This window comes from Haliaeetus albicilla, chromosome 22, assembly GCF_947461875.1.
Source record: "Haliaeetus albicilla chromosome 22, bHalAlb1.1, whole genome shotgun sequence".
Classification (NCBI taxonomy): domain Eukaryota; kingdom Metazoa; phylum Chordata; class Aves; order Accipitriformes; family Accipitridae; genus Haliaeetus; species Haliaeetus albicilla.
In genome coordinates, this window is record NC_091504.1 from 22312541 (window position 1) to 22331680 (window position 19140).

General features: G+C 44.6%; 1 protein-coding gene and 1 long non-coding RNA gene across 5 annotated transcripts in view; one reads left to right on the top strand and one right to left on the bottom strand.

The window, feature by feature from the left end:
• The window catches only part of KPNA7 (karyopherin subunit alpha 7), a 61387-nt gene that overhangs the window by 21657 nt on the left and 20590 nt on the right, over positions 1–19140 (bottom strand). Inside the window, exon 5 of one of the 4 annotated variants that reach the window (XR_011329349.1) lies at positions 15254–16202. The exons of the other annotated variants lie outside the window; for them this stretch is intronic. The gene's annotated coding sequence lies outside the window, so the exon portion shown is untranslated. Of the gene's footprint in view, positions 1–15253; positions 16203–19140 lie in introns of those variants that run through there. 4 annotated transcript variants of the gene reach the window in all.
• Positions 7893–13597, top strand: LOC104314766 (uncharacterized). Its single transcript, XR_011329350.1, has 3 exons — positions 7893–8149; positions 10296–10422; positions 13476–13597. It is a non-coding gene; the product is annotated as an uncharacterized lncRNA (long non-coding RNA).

The window sequence follows — 19140 nt, forward strand, 5'->3', positions numbered from 1 at the left end:
AGCAGCAGCCTCTGAAACCAAACCCTGCTGGCAAAGAGTCCCCCCCGCCCACCCCAGTTACCCCAGTTAACTCCAGTGCAGCCGGCTGTGACTCACAAGACTGGTGTGAAGCATTGCTTGGGGCTGTCATCACGGGGGCTGCAGAGGTGGAACGGAGAGCAGCCCTCGGCCTGGGCAGTGTGTCCGCACGGCGAAACAAAGCCACAGCACAGCCCGTGTTCCCTTTAATCTAAGTAATGCAAGTAGTGATGAAATCAGCTTTGCCTCTGCAGGGAGCAACAAGTTGAGCAGGTATCGTAGGTCCCAGGGAAGCATGTCTTTAGGTAGCTGGACACTAACGAAGACTACTCGCTATCAGCAGTTTGACTGTTGCCTTGACAACATTAAAGCTAGTTCAGATGTGTGGGTGGGGGAAGGAAGACTGCTTGGAGTGTGGGACATAGTCTGCTCCCAACACGGAATAGGTCCCAAAAAATGCAAAGCCTTGGGACATGAGTCATGTCCTTGAACTCCCCTGTTCCCTCCCGTGGAACGGCTTTGCCACAGGTATGGTCTCAGGTTGTGACAGGGGTGAAAACCACCAAGGGGCATGTGAAGTGGATGTGCCGTGGACTCTCGTGGATGACCCTGGTGGTTTTTGATGCCTGAGGACAGGAGCTGATGAACCAGGTCCTCCCTTTCAGGTTCCTCTGAACGCCTTTCACAGCTGTGCCTGCATTTCTGCTATTTTGTGCACTGCTGTAACCTTTCACAGCAGAAAGGAGTGTGGGGGTTTATGCCCATACTGCATCAGAGGGTTTATGCCCACACTGCACAGGAGGCATCTGCACGGGAGTTGCCTTACCCCAGGGAGCGAGTGAGAAGCTCCGTGGTTGCCCTGACTTACAGCTACTTCAGGGGTTTCTCTGGGAACCACAGAAAACCACCAACATCCTCACTACTCCTGAAATCCCACTGGCACCCCCCATCCAAGAACTGCCCTCATCAGAATTGGGCCTTAGGGTCTTGTGGTGTTCAGGAGCAAAAGATGGAAGAAATACCCTCCTTCTCAGCCATAGGCAGGTTGCCAGTGGCCCAGCACTGGACAGTGAGGAAGGCTGAAGAGAAAGTGGGAATATTCTCCCTATGTCTCCTCAGTTCAGCTCTCACTTTCTGGGCCCTCTTAGGAACTACCACCCAGGTTTGGGATGTTGACTTGCCTGTTCCTTCTGCTGCAGGTTCCTATAGAACTGGAAGGTATTGTTGGTGTGAACAGGACAGCACCGCAGGAAATTCCAGGCTTCTTCAATCTGCTTTCTCAGCAATGTGGGAAGCACTGTTCCCCTTCTCCTTTCCTTCTAGTTTTACCTTCTGCCTAAAAGAGAAGCCAAGATGTCTGATGGTTATAAGGAAGAATGTGTGGATGATGCTGACCCCGTGCAGTTCCTGGGTCCTCCTGAGAAAGAGAAAACCGAGGCCATGAACAAGCCCTATGACATCAAGACATCCTGCTGGGTGAAGGATGGGAAAGGGGGGTTCCTTGCTGGGGAGATCCAGTCTGAAAAGGATGACAAAGCCATGGTGAAGATAGTAATCACCCAGCTAAGCTCTACTTTATGGGTTCAACAGGAAAGCTGTAGCCTGCTGCCCCCAGAGGAAGTGCAATGACGTCTGGGTCCAGACCTGTTTTGCTCTGTGGGTCAGCCAATTTGTGGGACACCTTTCCTGAGGCCACCGGCCAGGGGCAGTGGCTGCTAGAACCAGACTTGGAGTGGAAACATGTCCAAGAGAGTGTCTTCCCACGTGGTCCACAGAGACCCATCTGGGATAACGTCACCTACTTCCTCTTCCCCAACGCTGCAGACCATCACAGTGAAGAATGTCCAGCGGATAGATGGAATGGTGGATGATGAACCCACCTGAATTCAACCAGATCGATGACATGGCAAACGTGACCTTCCTGAATGAGGCCAGCGTCCTGGACAACCTATGTCAGCACTACACCCAAATGAGGATCTATGATTTGAAAGGGCAGAGGGGAATGGCAAAGCAGTGTGGGGTAATGGCAGGACAGGAACCCATCCCAACTCAGAGGGCCAGCCTGTGCTGTTGAAAATTGTGTGTGTGTGTGACTTAAATCTTCCAATGTCAGCTCATACCCAAGCCCCTTTTCCCTGCCTGTCTTCTGTCACTTGTTAAAAGCAAATGGCAAAGCACCAGGACATTTGAGTTCTCTGCTTTGCTCTGCCCTGTCTTCAAATTAATTCCCTGTCTTTCTTTTTTCCCATTCATAAAACAGGGGGTGATACTGATCTGTGGCTGCAATGAATCTACCCTCACACAGAGCTCTGGGGGCTTGCAGGTGGTCTGGAAACTGAAATAAATAGCAGTGGGAGGAATAATCACAGTGTTTGCAGAGAGCATGGAGATTCTTGAGAAAACAGTGCTGTAGAGCAGCCTCAGGGATCCTCGGCCAGGTGGGATTTCCCAGCACTTTATTTCCTGCCACCTGCAAAACCAAAACACAGTAAAAAGTGTTTTATCTGGGTAAAACATTGTGAAGAGCACGTTATCCAAATAATAAAAGAGACGTAAGCATCAATAATCAGGGAGGGAGACCTGGTCTTTTTTCTCATGATAGCAATGAAGTATGTTGTTTGGTAGCAAACAAAAAGAAGCCCCCATGCTACTGGCTGCTTCACCATGCAGAGGCATTGCAGCTTGTAAGGCTGAGAGCAGTGGTTTCTCTTTTCCCCTTCTCTCTTCTCTTCTCTTCTCTTCTCTTCTCTTCTCTTCTCTTCTCTTCTCTTCTCTCTCTTCTTTTTTCTTTTTCTTTTCCTTTTCTTTTTCTTTTTTTTTACTTTTTCTTCTTCTTCTTCTTTTTCTTCTTCTTCTTCTTTTTCTTTTTTTTTTTACTTTTTCTTCTTCTTCTTCTTCTTCTTCTTCTTTTTTTTCTTCTTCTTCTTCTTTTTCTTCTTTTTCTTTTTCCTCTCCCCTCTGACTCTGCTCTGGGGGTCGATAAAACAATTCGGAATTTAAAGACATACATAGCAGCTACATTTGGTCTTGCAGCAAAAATCCTGTTATTCTAGCCTTGTGGGATTCCTTCGGTGGCTTCCTATTTCTCCTTCCAGCTTCCTCACCACCAGAGCTCTGAATTGTCAGGTCCCAGCTTGTACCTCTGCGCCTGTTTCCTCCTCCACAAGTTCTCCCTGCGAGGCTGTCCCTACCCTACACGCATTCCTAGCCTGTCTTATGCTGCCCTCTATCCTTGGAATAACCTTCCTCTTCCTACAAGCAATAAACCTCTTTCCTAGCTTTCTGCCTGCAGAGCCCAGCGTTGCCCTACCATTCCCCCGTGGGTCTCAATCCTGGCACGTTCCCAAAAGTCTTTTCTGGAAGGCTGAAGTACTAAGCACTGAAAACTGCACTACACTTTGCATTTAGTGTTCCTTCTTGGAACTCAGGAGATTAGCCAGACTCCTGCCTGCTCCAAATCCACAAGGCTGGACCTCTGTGGAGAGCCTTTGGTAGGGCTGAACCTGAAAAGGAACTACTGCTCGCAGCAGTAATTCAGCTTTCTGTGGGAGCTGACTGACAGAAAACGTATTTACTGGGTTGCTTTGGATGGTGAGGAGTAGTTGTGCTCAAAGCCTAAATCTTTAGTGTTGAGCATCCTGCCGATGCTGACTTTTATCTTCTTTTTGTAGAAATCCCTGGAAGATCAAATCATCCAGGTGAATCCTGTTCTGGAGACCCTTGATAATGCTAAAACTACGAGGAAGAACAATTCCTCCCATTTTGTAAGTACCAGCCCTTCACTGATAGGTCACTGGTAGGTCATACAAAGATGTCCCCTCAGAAGAAATAAAAATAAAAATTATTTAAAAATGCCTCCTCAAGCATTACAGTTAGTTTATATTTACTAACATTTCACATGAAGCATTATTGGTTCCCATTTTCTTGAACCAAGTTTGTCGGTCGATTTTGTTGTGACTTCATATTTTTATATGTCAAAAGAAAAAAATAGTTTTGATCAACCCCAAATCAATGCCCTTTCAACTGTTTACTTCTGCAAAGATTCAAAATGCTTTCATTTTTGGAAGATCATTTTTAATTTTGAAATTGTCAGTGAAAATGTAAAATGTTGGGGTTTTCAACTGAAGTCTCATTCCTCTCTTTCTGTGTGCTACATGCTTCTGCCATATGCTGCAGAGAAAGGAGGATTTCTTTAAGCTCTAATACAGAATCCAAGAAGAAAGAGGTTTTTTATAGATCTGATCTTTGAAAAGATTAAATTTCCTCTCACTGACTTGCAAATTTGCCCCTACAGGCAATGCTGTCTGTCCCTGATGAACGCTCAGAACCTCCCAGCCACTTTCTGTTTTCCTACAGATATTGCAGTCTTGATTAACAGACTCATTTTTTATTTTCTCATCTAGGGCAAATTTATCTGAATTCACTTTGGTAGCACAGGCGAGCTGGCTTGGGCTAACACTGAGAGTTGTAAGTAAGCACATAATTCTTTATATTAATTTTGCTTTGGATTTTTTCTTGTGTTGAATGGAACCTGTTCCGATTACATCAGACACGTGCAAATCTGAAATGAATTCTGTTAACTTGTGGGATCTGCACTGCTGTAAATGAAACCAAAATCTGCCCCTACTTCCACAGTGAAGTTACGTGCTTTAGATGATGACAAATTTATTTCTTCCTTCTTTAGTTGCCTATGAGACTCTGTGAGCACATGAATGGCACAATGCCTCCCCCAAAAGCTGTACACTTTTCATTCTACAATTATATTGGAACCATTACTCACATTCATCAGTACAACACTATAATTGTCTTGCAACCAAGACCCTAAAAATAGCTATCCAGGGAAGGTGCATTGTTCTTTGTTTGCACACGTGCATCCAAGACTAAATTGAGAACCACAAATCCCAGCTCTCAAGGTAAAAAGACCCCACCATGTTTCCTGACTAAAGCCCTTTAGCATGCAGAAAAAAGAGAGAGGAAACATATGGACCGGTTATTCATTAATGTGGGATTGTCTGCATCCCTCCTACTTTCAACTCATCCCAGATTTGCATCACACCCAGAGACCATATGTTGGATTTGCCTCTCCGGACAGTGGGCCAACGCAAGTTTCAGGTTGTTTACTGGCAGGTTGCAGCTTCTTCCAGCCTGGCCTGGAGAGCACGGGCACAGACAGACCTTCACTGTGCAAGCAGCAGCACTGGCACAAGGTCCTTCTGTACCCTCGCTGGAGCTCTGCTGGCAGACGGGATTGTATGAGTGCTCCCTGAAGTCACCTGGACTAACTAAAATTGACAATAAAGGTGGTTTGAGTCAACCCAAATTTGTCTGAAGAACTCACATGATGCCATTCACCAGCAGAGCTATATGGACAGAAGACTTCAGCCGAGAGGCAAGGATGAAAAATGCCCAGTAGGGATGGCCAGCAAGGTCTGGTGATTTGGTACAGCTGAATGAATTGATACAGTGAGGTCTACAGGAGGATATTTTTTGTGGAGGCCAGAAGCCAAACTAAGCATGTTAGTGCCTGACAGGAGGTATGGACAGAGTGATTACAGGGTACAAAACATCTTTTCCAGAGCTCTTCTCAGAAAGAAGGGGCAGTAGAAGGACATGTTTCACGGGTCAATCTTACAAACCATGCACTGACAATTCAGAGGATGCTTAGAAGTGGGATGAGTTAGTCTGGAGATCTGTTCCTGAACCCATAACTGGACAAGTGATGGCATCTTTGACTCCAGCTGCCAAAATAGCTGTACTAAAACTTGGGCCAGTGGGAATGTTGTGAAGCTTAAAAGCATGCTTTGGGAGCATCACTGAAGGACACTATGGTTCTTGCTGCACTCACAGGACTTCCAAGGGACATTGGAGAAATGCTGGTTTCACTGATATCAAAAGCAAAATTCTCACTGACATTCACAGGGCCATGATTTTTCAATCTCTGGCTGCCACCTGCACCTGGATGTGTTTCCCTCTGTGTTTCAGGTCTAGAGAAGTCACCTGTCATTTCCCAGGAACAGCTGAGAGAGATTATCATATCTTCCACCAGCTTCTCTCCAAGAAGAAACTTGGAACTTACTGGTATGGCACTTTCTGTGTGTTATTCACTCCCTTTAATGCACACATCCCTGCTCAATCCTCTGTTTCTAGAATAAGAAACCTACTCACCAGAACTGTACTTGGCTAAAGATTGAAATAGGTTCTCTGCAGTGGGGGTTCGTTACTAATTATCCAGGAAGAAGAGGATTGCAAGTGACTTTTCCTTAGGCAGGCCAGAGTGAGAAAAGAAAGCTGTCTTCTCTTATCTTGATCAATGTATGGTGAGGTCCCGCTTGATCTGGCAGGGCTGCCACTAAGGTAAAAATGATCATTTTCAAACTGAAGTGTTGAGCTGCTTCATGTCAATTGCTTACGTATCCCCAGGACAGGAAAGACAGCCAGGACAAGTTTTTCAATGCTGTTGAAAAGGTTTGGGCGTTCAATCCCACTTACTTTGACGTGGCTGCTATGTCAAAATCTCCTAGGTAGCCTAAGCAACTCATCCCACAAAAGGCTTTTTTCTTAAGTGATACACTCAAAACGTGCTCAGGAATTGAAACCTAGAAGAATCCTCAGTCTCCAGTCCTAAAGCTCACGTTATGCCTTGATTGTAGTGATGGCAATTGGTGTAATCACCTCTTGGTCTGTCTCTTGCTGCAGAAACTGCTGCTTCTGCCCAAGCCTAATCATTACCACCGGGTGCATCAAGGTGTGATCACAGCAGACAACACGGATGATGGGGAAGAGCCACTTCTCACTAACGTGAGTCCGGAGAAACATCAGTGAAACTGAAAATACAGCAAACAGCACGCTGCCCCCCCAGCCTAAATTCCCCTAGGAATAAAATTCAGCTTCTTCAACCTAGGGATAAATAAGCTACTGAAAGAGCAGCTAGGGATAGCCTAAAGATTTGTTCAATTGTCTGTGAGCTGAAACCTGAATGTAAAAGATCTGCTCCAGAGCAAATGAGCTTGACGTAGGAGTTTCTGGTTAACATTCAAAGGCCTGGGGTTTGCAGGACTTCAAACGAGCTAGTTATAGGGTTTGTTTGAAGCCTGAAAACTGACAGATCTGAATGCTGTGGCAGAGACCATGGGTTAAAACCTGCTCATCTCATGCATATATATGTAATCTCAAGGAGCAGCTTTTGTAAGAGGAAGACTTGACCCTTTGTCTAGTTTTTACACACATTTTCCATTTTAATATCATTTTGAAGAGTATCTGTTACTGAAAAGAGCTTATTGGGAATATCTGCTGGCTCCTGAGACTATTATTATAAGCAGGACTTGAGCTACAGAGAGATCAAACAGTCTCCAGCTGCTGAACTTACAGTGCCCTTTCTAGCAGCCGTTGGTATTTTACAGCTTCCAGGATTTGTACATTGCAAACAAGCCTTTTGTACAAAGCAGATATGATTTTCATAGCCACTAAGACAGGCAGTCCCAAATCATGGCTCACGAGTAACACAATGCAAGATTCTCTGGCATGCTCAGAGTTGTGCGCTCTCCCTCCTCTGGGCATGCTGTGAGAGCAAAGCACAATGTTCCCAGCAGAGCTACGCTTCCTCCCTATCTGTGCTAGCTGAGATGTGGGATAATTGCTATAAGGGGATGTTGCTGCTCATGTCCTGCTGATTTTAAAAAGCATGGTGAAGAGTGGAATGAACTGATATCCCACGTGATACGTTGCATTTTGCTCATGGTATCAGAGACACTTAGAACAACTGCTGTCAAAGCACATGGTTCTTAGCTAGCATAAATCAGTATACGAAAGAAAAGCAGAGTCCTGGTTTACAGCAACATTAAGCTACTCTGTCCCATGCTAGTCTGAAGGAACCTGGCTGGTCAAATTTCAATGGGCTGGAAAATTATTTTAGATGTTTAGCACTATGGGCTGGCTTCCAGCTTATGGCACAGATTAAGAATTCCCTTGTGTGGGTCTGTGTCCCTCCTGCCAGGTGGCCTTTGATGTCCTGGGCTCCTGTCCAGAAGAGAGGATCTGTGTTTACAAGCTGACTAGGGGTATCGTGCACTTGGGCACTATGAAGTTCAAGCAGAAGCCAAGAGAGGAGCAGGCAGAGGTGGAGAACACAGAGGTAAGTTGACATCTTACGCTTGGTGACAGCAAAGCAGGATAAAGCCAGCATGCTAAGAGCTCAGCCAGTTCGTTAAGATTGAAAAAGCCGCTAAAACCAGACTCCTGTTTCCAGGGAATATAAAGTGACCTTAAACAACACACTGATTTTTTTTTTTTTTTTTAAATGAACAGATGTGCTATTGAGAGTCAGAGCTGGCATTCACAGCTGCCACAGGGCAGCAGGCCTAGCCAGATGGCTGAGCTGTCAGCTAAGGACTTGATCCTTCTTTGTTGAACAGCCCTGCTTTGCAGGTGTTTTTGAAGCCATGGTGGAGCAAACAGGCGAATACCTCCCAGAGCGTGTGGGAGCCCAGACACCTTGTTTGAGGTGTGTATTCTTGCCTCTGCTCCATCCAGCAAGCTCTGCTGAACAGCGTGTGTGTGAAGGGACAGAGCTGAGACCTGCTTCCCTTCTGTCCTTCCCAGGGAGTTCCCAGCAGGGCTGGAGAGCTTGCCTGCCCCTGAAAGCAGAGCCCGTAACCATTTTCCTGAGTACGCAGCAAGGGGATGGGGACAATGAGTGATTTTCTTCCTGTTATTCAGATTAACACGTTAATCTTCCCTCCAATAGTGGCTGACAAAGTTCCTCAGTTCATGAGTCTGAAGTCTGGAGAGCTCCAGAGGGGCCATCGCCAGTCCCAGGGTGAAAACAGGGAACGAGCTGGAGCAGAAGGGAATCCTCTTAGCACTACAGTGCCAGAACTAGGGATTTGGCCAGCGTGCACATGTTCCCCAAGGCCACTGATGGCCATTGAAGGCTGCCATTGTAACAACCGTCTGGGCAAATCACCCAACTCCCTCAAACCCAAGGGAGGCAAAGGCAATGGGGAAGAAGCTCGCTTTGAGCACCGCGGTGCATTACATTGGCACAGTAAGGGCAGACCGGTGCTGTTTCTGCCATACCCCTGTCACTAACCCTGAATAAGCTGGAACATGTACTTACCGAGGTCAGACGTGAGGCCAAGACATAGAGGCCAAACCCTCTGCATGAATAGATCAAACTTCCATAGGTTTTAACATACAGCAACGCTGGGAAAAGTACTTTGCCGGTGCAAATTAATGTGTCTCTGTTGCCTTAAAGAAGTACTGCAGCCAGAGATTGGCTCTGCCACACAGAAATGTGCACCTCAGAAATCCCTTCCAGTAACAATTAATTGAAAACATGGATTGTGCAGATGTCTGTCCAGTGACGCAACAGTTGAACGTTTTAACGTAGAAAGAATAGCAAGGCTGTTTCATGACTCTTCAACATGTTGCCACTGGCCTTGATTAAAAATATAATCCTTATAGATATTCTGAAAAGGAACAAAACCCCCCAAACTCAAGCCAAGGCTTGTTTCTAGTAACACAAAGTTCTAGGAAAGCTACCCAAAAGAGACATCAGCCAAAGGATTAAATTCATTTTTGCTTCTGTTGCTTACGTGTTGCTGGAAGAGCCAGAGGCCTGCAGTTCACTGCAGCTCGTCTAGCCTTTCCTGGTGTATGTGACTTGCCTCTCTGCTTTGTTGTCAAGCAGCCATGCTAATGCTTAGCAGCGGGAACAGTATTTAAGCATATTATCAAACTCCACCAGTTATTCATATACTCCACTGCACAGACATACTGACAGAACATGATCAGAGCATGAATCACAGGCCTTTTGCTCTATCTTTTTTACACTCAGCAACTCTTTCCTTTCTTTGCTACCAAGCAGGTTTTTGAAAGTGACATTTGACTGTGCCAAAATATGTTCTGTTTGTGCTTGGTTATACCCATCTATAAGCCACGTTGTCCCCTCTGTCAGTGTATCAAAGTATGAGCCTAAAAGGTAAAAATATAATCTCTCTGCAACATCCTTTCCTTTGGCAGACCTGCAGGATCATTTATTCAGGGCAAATGATCTTTCCGTGGTAAGGGCTCCCCATGAGTCCCAAGACTCTAGGGAGTGCATTAATGCTATTTCCATGCCAACATTAAATCGCTTCCTTTCCCTAGACCCACAGAGGATTTGTCCCCCTCTCTCTGCAGGTTAACAATCAGAAATCTGCTTTCTCATGCACTGCTACTGGGCTGTTCTCTCGCTGTATCTGAACTGGTCATGTCTTTTCTCCCCTGCTCCTTTCCAGGTGTGACACCATATCACAGGCTGGCTACAGAAGAACAAGGATCCCCAGAATGAAGCAGTGGTGGGCTTGCTCCAGAAAACCAGCATGCCCCTGCTCTGGGTCCTCTTTAAAGAGGAGGAGGCTGCAGGTAGAGTGAACATTATGCGGTACAATCAATACTGTCAGCTCAATGTGTCGGCAAGCAAATGTCATCGGTTCTGGTGCCCAGTGCTTTCCCGTCGTTCTTTTGCGGAAAGGATTAAGCCTGTCATTGTAACACTCTCTTCATCCAGGTAACAGCCTGTGTCTGCCTCTGCATACTTCTCTTCCGTGCTGAAAGACAATCTAGCCCTGTCCTTGAAAATTCTGTCCCTCCAGCACGAGAGGCAGACAGTACACACTGAGTTCACTTTGCTCACTGAAGGCACTACCGAGCACTGCTGCAGAAACATGCTTGCGCAGATGGGAGTGTGAGCGCAGTCCCGGCTTAATGACAGGCTATATAATCCCCTCCTGGCAGTCAGTGGCCTTCTGCTGCCCAGACAAATGTCAGGTTTCTATCAACCAGAAAAACTTGCTGCCTACTAGGGTTGTCATCAGACCAGACCAGGACTCTGCAGTTGAAAGGTGAATGGGAAATAGTTTAGGAAAGTGCTTTTCAGATTTCAAGCTACCAAATAGACAGGGTCAAATCTTACTTCTACTTCCTCCGTGTGCAACTCCACCTCAGCCTATGCTAAACTGGTAAAGCAGCACCGGTGTACGAGAGAGGAGACTGATGTAGAGTGCAAAAAACTGCGTATGCCAACATACTGTGAATGCAGATTCTCTTCTTTTCCAAGGCCTATGTTCACTTCTGGTTTGAGAATTTCTTTAGAGTAGTAAACAATGAAAGAACAACCTCTAAACCAAAGCAGAATGCAGTTAAAATGATGTTTGGTTTTTTTTGTTAGTAGTTTATCCAGACAGCACTGAACTGCTCACTTAAGTCAGTTAAGACAGATTTGCATTGGAGGCTACAGTATACTACTTCAGTGTGACTCCTTTTCAAGATCATCTCTCACGTATTCTGTGCAATGATACTGATTTTAGCTGGTGGCAGCAAGAGGCAGGAAAGAGGGTCCTCTCTTGTGACTGCCTCCAACTTCTACAGGGTAAACAATCACCCATGCCTTTGTACTTAAACTGCCATCAATGCCTTTGTATTCCACCAGCAGCCTAGTCCCCCTAGTTTATGTTCAACCCTGGCCAAGGCTAGCTAATGCCGTTACCCTGATTTTACCAATGCAGAACTAAAAGAGAGAAGGGTGGCGTTCAGTTAACTGAAACTTTGGCGTCTAGTGGCATTGGTGTAATTTAAAATGCCCTTGGGTATCTGGGACATCCACAAAGGGCAAAAAGATACAACACAGGACTTAGAAGAGACCGGAGCGATGGCTGGTGATACATGAATGCATCTAAAATGTCATTATATTTAGGCAACTGAAAACCCTCCAAGAGGCTTGCAGGGTGACACGGGGAGGATATGGCAGAGCAGAGAATTACATCCCAGTCTCTTGAGATGCAGGCCAGCACCTGGAATATATCTTTCTGAGGCTGGTGTCATAGTACTTACTTACCTTAGCTGTCATGAGTGCTAGAAAAAGGACAAGAAAGGTCTACAGAAGCTTGTTAGTATTTTGCCTTGAAAGTCACAAATGAAGAGGGGAAATACATTATAGTGAAAGTCCTGTATTACTGTTTCTGTGGTATTCAAAGCTGAATGCCAGCTAATATGGTTATGGACGAGTTCAATCCAATCCTTTCAGACATCCTTGTTTGTTTTTATCATGTACCGTGCTGCCATTTCACCCACTCTTGATTGCTGAAAGCCATGCAGGAGTTTTCACAGAAGCCTGAATGAGATTACTGCGTGTTTCTTGTCCTCTCTAGCACGCTTCTGTCTCTAGGGGCTGGTCCACCCAGCAAATAAAAGCCAATTGCTGTTATCAGTTCATGGAGCTATTTCTCTAGGCTTGCTAGTGGAGAGCAGGTCTTTTCATTGTTAACTCTTTGTATGACGGTAATCCCTGAACGAACAGTTATATAACACTATAAGCCAGAATCATGAACAACATTTACCTGAAATTGTTTCAGATTCACACCATGCCCGAGGTTGTGTCCATACATGTAAGTTTGCTCCCCTAGGCCATGTAGGACCTGGCTCACTTCCTACTGTGTGAGGGGGTCCTTTTGTTTGGGTTTTTTCTCCCCAGCTGTGAAACACAAATGACTGTATAAAACAGAAAGTTTTAATTTTCTCTCTCCAGCCCTGGTAACTCCTGTTAGTTTTTTCAATCCATTCCTCTTTGTCTCATTCCAGGAGCAGCTGAACTAGCTGATGACCGCTTTGCACAGCACATCCCCACATTTCATCCACTGCATTGTTCCAAATGAATTCAGTCTGGTAAAGCAATCCTCAGGCAAAGCCACACAGTGCCTTCAGCGCAAGCTGTGGCTGGCTTAACAGCAGATCTTTATTCAGGAATGAAAGAAGTTGGGTCATCACTTCACAGACTACCTTGTACCCCTTCAAGGGAATGTTAGTCTGAGAGACGCTTCCAAGCGCCAGGGCTAGAGACAGGATGTCTAATAAACCTCTCATTTCGTGAGAGAAGCACAAAGAATTAGGAAATACATGACCTGGAACTAGACAAATTGGCACCATTATTTATTAGGCTGCATTCCCTCCTGCAATCCTTTTTTTGTGGGATCAACCACAGAGTGAGTTGAAGAGGGGAAGAGCAACATAAGTTTTCACCTATGATCTATAATAAAGTGGAAGGGCAAGTAATGGAAAGCAGTAAACAGCAAACAAATCTGCTATGAATAGGCAGTTACTCGTGTTGTTTGAATCCCAACACTGTTACTGAATGCACATCTGCCACTTTCAGGTGACAGAGGTATGCATCCTGTGCATGAGAAATCAGAGAGAGAGTGGGTATGAATGCCTACTTCTAGTGCTTCTGCATCCCCCTCCGAGAACTTCCACTTTGCACAGACAGGTAGAAATGTCCACAAACTTCCTTACCACCAGTATTCCAGTGCCATGCCCATGGGGCTAGGAAGCTAAACCAGAGAAGATATTAAGCAATGATTAGCCTTTCTGCACTGCCGCTAACTGTAGCTCTTATATCATTATACCTGTCTTTCTCATTTTAGATACCAAAGCCTGAATCCCAGCATAATCCCTCCAGGGTTTGCGGACAATAAGAAGGCATCAGAGTTGCTGCTTGGCTCTGTTGACCTGGGGGAAAAGGAGTACAGAATTGGATATAACAAGGCACTGTTTACTCCTACCAAATCGAGCTAAATAAATTGATGGCAGTTATGACTCAGCATGCCTTTGGTGTAGATATAGCTGCAGAGTTAGAGTTTCTACAGCAACCCACTTCCTCATGCATATAATGATCTCTCTTACACATGCTCCCCAAACTGACTTTTAATCAGACAGCACAGTTAATATAATGCAAACGAAGTGCACCTTCAGCTATGCGATAAATCTCACTTGCTCTTTACTATTCCTTAGTCAGGCAAAAAGCCTACTAACTGATCATTTATCCAATTTAAGACTGGAAAGGAAAATGGAGAGAGACTGTTGTAGCTGTCCAATGTTAGCAGCACATATCATTAATTTTGCACATATGTTTTTGTCATAACATAATGAAAGTAGCTGTTGTAACAGTCATGCAAAAGGGAGCATTCTGTTCTTTGCATGAACCTAAAATCTGCATGTCCCAACTTTCATAATAATTACACAATAGTCATGAGTCCTCCAGCCTATTCTATCCTTAAATTTCAACTTACGGATGGAGGTTAAAGTGCGCCAGACACTGCCCTGATCTTACTTTTAAAGCCAACAGCCACAAGATTACTACTATTATTTTTTCATTGTGACTGAAACTACTTAGTGCGTTTCCTGTCACAGCAGAACACAAGGTATATTTGGGTTTCATCAAGGAAAAGATTTCCACCCCTGCTTTGCTATATGCCACTTAGCTAGATCTTACGATGATCCTGATGTTATTTTTTATAGCTAGACACCTTGGGCCCAGAAAAGGCTAAAGAACTCTGGGCAAATCCACGCTAAAGGTGAAAGGAATCGGATTCCTAAATATTGGTCTTCCATTCCCATAACCTCCCTAAACTTTGTCCTTTTTTTAAATGTAAGCAGAGAACCAGACAAGATCACAATGGGATAAATTGACATGTAAAGACCAAAGAAGTAAAATATCCTCATTTCTGAGTGCTAACACGTGGCACATCCAGAGTTTCCTAGTCCTGAAGGCGACCTAGAACTCCAGGTTCTAACAGTCTCCTGCTTTCCAAGATATTTTTCTGTGGTGGGATCCTGGCCACACTGGAAGACATGAGACACGAACCTCTGGCAAATATCATGACTGTGCTGCAATGTCATGCTCATGGCTTCCTGATGAGGACTGAATACAAAAAGATGCTGGAAAGAAGTTTTCCATGGGGAAAAAACCTAGAAACTATTCTGTGACTCCAAGGCAGCATTAGAAACCAACCACCAATGTAATTAATTATTAATTTACTAGCAAGAACCATGAAATGAAAGTGGGACTTCCAAGTTCTACATCCCAGTACACAGCAAAGCAATAAAGCTTTCCTGCTTTTTCCACATGGCTCCATGCAGTAGAACAATATTGCAGCTGGACAGCTGGGTAGCTCTGTTACCTCCTGTGCATCCATTCCAAAGACCAACAGCTGGAGGATCTCTGTAACTTGGTAGTGAGAACTATCACTGTCAAGAAACCCTAACTCACATGGTGATGCTGTGAGTCTCCTGGAACTCAACCACAATACATATGTTCGAGTCACAAGATTTTGGTTTCGATCTGTGCACTTTTTCTGTTACTGCCTATGGTATCTGTGGCTGCAGGATAGAGGAGAAGGAAGACAGGAGGCAAAAAACATCCTTTCAATTAGCTTCCAGTTTATTTCTATACTTGTGTATTTTTATTTGTATATTTCCAGCAGTATTTGTTTCTTTTAGTGCACAAAAGCTTCAATTTCTACATTCACAGTAGCATTTTTTAAACAATTTTAATTCTGTTGTCCTTTTTCCTGTGTCAGCAAACTGCTATGACTCTTTTGGCATGCCAAAAAATTGTGGGGCATCGAGGCCTACCCCATTTGACTGAGACTACCTACTGACTCCAGCATTCTGCTGCATATGATTGAGCGTGAACACTCAGGAGTCCCCCTACATACATTGCCTGGAAACACGGTTGTTTCTGAGCCCCACATGTTCTGTTTGCTACAAGCTAGGTCTGATGGCAATTCAGAGGACTGTCCAGAAGCTTCCGCAGCTGCTTTTCTGGGGAAGGTGGAAATTGTACATTAGGGTGAGGAAAATACTCTGAGGTTGTCCTCTTCTGCAGAATTAAACAGTGGCAATTACAGACACTGAGAATCTTGGGATGTCTGAGCAGGGAAGATAAGGGCTGCGAGAAAAAATAACGGCCATGTTCACTTAAGTAAAGACACTGAGAAAGCTAGTGACTTTCTTGTTAATTATTAATAGGGCAAGGGGCCTGAATTACTTCTTTCCAAATCAATGCCAGAAAAGTTAGTAAATGGAGAAAGCCCTGAAATCTGAGTCTAAGCCTGCTACCTCCAGGGAGTGGAAAGAGAGAGTCTTAGAAATTCAAGACCTGGACTTCCCACTTCTCAAAATAGCATAGAGAGAAGTGGTGAGATTATGAGGATGGGAATACAAAATTTCACAATTCATTAACATTTAAAAGCTGAAACAAAGCTGCTTGGTTCACTTCTCTTAAGCAGGACCCCATCGTCAGCATGAAGGGGCAGCTCCAGCTCAGATTCTCTTCACTTAGTCCCAGGATGGATAAGTCAGTTGGTTTTCTGGTAAGAGAGGAAAGAAAGCGTTGACCAAGACACTCAAGCTTAAGTGAAACAAAACTATATCAAAGCCAATTTTCCACATATAGATGAAAAAAAATCTGCCTTTTTACCTGGGGACACACCTTCCCAACTCCAGTGCAAACCAAATGAACTTCCATAGCCTAGGAAAGAAAGAGCTTTCAAAGGGTTCTGGTCCCATTTCGACTGGTATGAATCTAGATCATTATAAGAATCACTCTGCATTTATATCAGTTCAGAATCTGGAATACAGTCCTGATTTCTATGCTGGCATGCAGATCTGCTACTGTGCAGAATAACAACCTTTTCTAGGAGTTGCATTGCTCACGCTATAGATATGAAACCCTCTGTACTAAACAGGCACTTCAGGAAACACCAGGCCTCCCACTGGTAAGCAAAAAATACTATGATCTGATAATAAAAGGATCACCTCAAGGCTTTCAGGGACCATTATAATAGAAAAGTCTTGTTTTGGGAGCATCATTGCTTGAACTCCTTACTTGCAGGTGAAACCGTTGCTGAATGTGGCCCAGCAGTAGGAGGAAATACAACTGAAGGAATTGGACATGAGAAGCATCATGTCAAAGACTTGGGATCTCACAGAACACAGAAAAGAGCAGAGGAGCAGCCAGCCACCCTCAGCGAGGAGAAGAATGACCTCCCCATCCAACTGCATGCAGGCTGAGCATTATCAATAGGGGATGGTTAAAGGCAGAGAGCATCGGCTTTCTCAAATGACTCATAAGAGGCTCCTTTTCAGAATATGAAATGAATAAAGAGCATATGGGGATGATGCATGAGAGTCACAGACAGCCTGGCTGTATCTTTAGTAAAGTCAAGTCCTGAGAAAACAGAGGAGACTGAAAGGCCGCATGGCTAAAGCAAAGGAGCTGTTGTCACAAGTCCCGAGTTCACTTCCTGGTCAACCACTGATGCTCAGTATGATCTACAGCAAGTCAGGGTGGCATATTTTTAAAATGCAAACTCCTCTTAAAGGATCTGTGTGTGTACAAACAAACAGATTTTTTGATGCTTAACTTTAAGAAGCTATGGCCTGAGTCATGGAAATTCAGATCAGCTATAACAACAGGTATGTTAAAGGAATCTTACTAAACTCTGCAGAAGAGGCAAAATCTTGCATTTCTTGCAAAAGGAAGTTTGCTGCCGTAAGAGGCAGGAGTTTTAGCAGCCTTTCATAGGATGAACACTGGATTCCCACCTCTTCATTAGGAACAAGAGAACTTGTTGGATGCTGAGGAGTGCCTGGCCCAAATAATCAAAGATGGATCTACTGAGCCAGATCCTGGATATGAAGGAGCTGACATGAGTGCCAGCAAGCAGATGCTGGAGGATTAGCTCAGCAACTTGAAATGTGACTTGGAAGGGCTGGAGACTACCTTGCATAAAACTGAGAAGGAAAAGCAGCTATGAAGCATGATAGAGAGGTTTTTTCTGCCTTATTCTTAAGGGAAATGAACTCTGACAACCATTACAGCTCCTCCAGTCACAGCACCCTTTGGGATGCTCAGATTCACTCAGCTGATCTCCCCCACAGTTTCTTATATTGTCTTCCAGCATCTCATATAACCTGAGATGGATTTAATTCAACACTTCCCTCTTCTACCCAGAGTAATAGTCATTTCACAGCAATTTCTAGAGACCCCTCTACACAAAGACATCTGCATCTCCTCTACGTTCTTTATTAATTATACCCGCTTTTGACATGGCAATGCTTGTAGGCCTCTACTTATAAAATGCCCTCTTCCACAGCCGTGCAATGCCTTTCCACCTAGCCTTGGGGAATACTTCTCCCTCTCCTGCACCTGAACTGTTTTTTATTTAATGTAATTGGAGAAGTTTTAAATCTGTACTGTAGCAGCCATGTGGCTGTCTGCTGCTTCTTCTGAAGTCAGTGTTAACATCCACAGGATGTTAAACTCACAGATGCCTCATATGTCTCAGAATTTATTAACTGAATCTCAGATTCCTTCTCAAGAAATACAAGTTTCCAGTGACATTTTGTCCTGATGCTGCTATTGGCTTGTGTGATCCACAAAACCTGCATGATGTTCCCTTTCCTGTCTGCAGGTATTAGACCACAGAGTTCAAACTCTGACTTCAGATCTCTCTGCTCAGAATGACTCAGTCACTAAATTCCAAAAGAGGAGGGCTTTGGAGGAAGTTCATCAGGCAGAAACAACTGTTCCATTTTTCTTTACTCTCTCCCATTCTCATTCTCCCAGTCTGGGGAAAGGAAAAAAACCCATCGTCTGCTTGTTTAAATACTGCGAGACTACAGTGTGCTGCACAAACACGAAGGGGGCTGTGCGTTTCTAGGTATTAACTCATGGCAGCACAGTGAAGTGTTGCCAATTTCTGCCACTGCCCAAAAGAGCTTTGTGAATTGCTGAGGGCAAGCAGGATTCTTCTGTAAGACTCAATGCTGGACCAAGACTCTCTGGGCCTATTGAAAATGCACAAAGCGCATAATGCTTTCAGGAAGCACCTCAGATGAATCTATTCTTTGGGTTTTCAGTCTGTTGCCAGGGCAGGGTAGTTAGTTTCTCACCCAACTCTGTGCACTAGGCTTAGTCTCTCCCTTCCTAGAAAACTGCAAGGTGAGGAGAACAATGTGAACCACCTGACCAAGAACAACAGCAAACCTACAACTCAGATGCATGAGGTGAGGTGCAGTTGCGCTACGGTCTATATTTTCGATGTCCCTCTTTGGTCTGTTTTTGACATCTTGGGTCCTTCTGATGAACACCACCTGTATGTTTGTTACAAAGTTCTTTTTCACGCTGATGCCACTTTTTTCAACTAGCCGGTGAACAAAGGAGAACTTTTTCCCAGGAGAACTGGGAACAAGAAACAAAGATCCAGAGCAAGATGGAAAAGGCTCATCGTAAAGCAGAGAATG